The following is a 2,500-nucleotide window of genomic DNA, read 5'->3' on the forward strand; positions in this document are numbered from 1 at the left end:
TCGGCACAAGCTGGGCCCTGGTGTGGGTTGTTGCCTCGATCACCAGCGGCACATGCTGAGCCTTGGTGCGGGCGGTTGCCTCGAGCACCATCGGCAGACCCTAGGCCCTGGTGCGGCCGGTTCCCCCGATAACCATCGGCACACGCTGGGCCCTGGAGCGGCCGGTTGCCTCGATCACCATCGGCAAAAGCTGGGCCCTGTGCGACAGGTTGCCTCGACCACCATCGGCACACGCTGGGCCCTGGTGCGGGCGCTTGCCTCGACCACCATCGGCACACGCTGGGCCCTGGTGCGGCAGGTTGCCTCGAGCACCATCGGCACACGCTGGGCCCTGGTGCGGTCGGTTGCCTCGAGCACCATCGGCACATGCTGGGCCCTGGTGCGGGCACTTGCCTCGACCACCATCGGCACACGCTGGGCCCTGGTGCGGCAGGTTGCCTCGAGCACCATAGGCACACGCTGGGCCCTGGTGCGGTCGGTTGCCTCGATCACCATCGGCACACGCTGGGCCCTGGTGCGGGCGGTTGCCTCGACCACCATCGGCACACGCTGGGCCCTGGTGCGGCAGCTTGCCTCGAGCACCATCGGCACACGCTCGGCCCTGGTGCGGTCGGTTGCCTCGAGCACCATCGGCACACGCTGGGCCCTGGTGCGGCAGGTTGCCTCGACCACCATCGGCACACGCTCTGCCCTGGTGCGGTCGGTTGCCTCGAGCACCATCGGCACACGCTGGGCCCTGGTGCGGCAGGTTGCCTCGACCACCATCGGCAGCCTCGACCACCATCGGCACACGCTGGGCCCTGGTGCGGGCGCTTGCCTCGACCACCATCGGCACACGCTGGGCCCTGGTGCGGTCGGTTGCCTCGAGCACCATCGGCACACGCTGGGCCCTGGTGCGGCAGGTTGCCTCGAGCACCATCGGCACACGCTGGGCCCTGGTGCGGCAGGTTGCCTCGAGCACCATCGGCACACGCTGGGCCCTGTTGCGGGCGGTTGCCTCGACCACCATCGGCACACGCTGGGCCCTGGTGCGGGCGGTTGCCTCGACCACCATCGGCACACGCTGGGCCCTGGTGCGGGCGCTTGCCTCGAGCACCATCGGCACACGCTGGGCCCTGGTGCGGCAGGTTGCCTCGAGCACCATCGGCACACGCTGGGCCCTGGTGCGGGAGCTTGCCTCGAGCGCCATCGACACACGCTGGGCCCTGGTGCGGCAAGTTGCCTCGAACACCATCGGCACACGCTGGGCCCTGGTGCGGTCGGTTGCCTCGAGCACCATCGGCACACGCTGGGCGCTGGTGCGGGCGCTTGCCTCGACCACCATCGGCACACGCTGGGCCCTGGTGCGGCAGGTTGCCTCGATCACCATCGGCACACGCTGGGCCCTGGTGCGACAGGCTGCCTCGAGCACCATCGGCACACTATCGGCCCTGGTGCGGGCGGTTGCCTCGAGCACCATCGGCACACGCTGGGCCCTGGTGCGGCAGGTTGCCTCGAGCGCCATCGGCACACGCTGGGCCCTGGTGCGGGCGGTTGCCTCGACCGCCATCGGCACACGCTGGGCCCTGGTGCGGGCGCTTGCCTCGAGCACCATCGGCACACGCTGGGCCCTGGTGCGGCAGGTTGCCTCGAGCACCATCGGCACACGCTGGGCCCTGGTGCGGGAGCTTGCCTCGAGCGCCATCGGCACACGCTGGGCCCTGGTGCGGCAGGTTGCCTCGAGCGCCATCGGCACACGCTGGGCCCTGGTGCGGGCGGTTGCCTCGACCGCCATCGGCACACGCTGGGCCCTGGTGCGGGCGCTTGCCTCGAGCACCATCGGCACACGCTGGGCCCTGGTGCGGCAGGTTGCCTCGAGCACCATCGGCACACGCTGGGCCCTGGTGCGGGAGCTTGCCTCGAGCGCCATCGGCACACGCTGGGCCCTGGTGCGGCAAGTTGCCTCGAGCACCATCGGCACACGCAGGGCCCTGGTGCGGTCGGTTGCCTCGACCACCATCGGCACACGCTGGGCGCTGGTGCGGGCGCTTGCCTCGACCACCATCGGCACACGCTGGGCCCTGGTGCGGCAGGTTGCCTCGATCACCATCGGCACACGCTGGGCCCTGGTGCGACAGGTTGCCTCGAGCACCATCGGCACACTATCGGCCCTGGTGCGGGCGCTTGCCTCGAGCACCATCGGCACACGCTGGGCCCTGGTGCGGGCGGTTGCCTCGAGCACCATCGGCACACGCTGGGCCCTGGTGGGTTTAGGCACATCTTCAAATTTCTGCCGTGCCAATGCCATTTTTATGGCTTGTAAATTCATACAATGGTCCCCTAAGCCTTCACGTGAAGTTTCGTTGGAAGATGACTCGTTTTCTATTTTTCACGATTTTCGAAACTTTTTGCGGTTCGGGATTTTTTAAAATTTTTTTATAAGGATTTTTGGCCCCAAATTTTGTAGGCATGATCCTTCTATTTTTGTTGGCATGCACAAAAAAATTCAGCTAAAAACTCG

This window comes from Durio zibethinus, unplaced genomic scaffold, assembly GCF_047325235.1.
Source record: "Durio zibethinus cultivar Kanyao isolate XHJ-2024 unplaced genomic scaffold, ASM4732523v1 HiC_scaffold_402, whole genome shotgun sequence".
Lineage (NCBI taxonomy): Eukaryota > Viridiplantae > Streptophyta > Magnoliopsida > Malvales > Malvaceae > Durio > Durio zibethinus.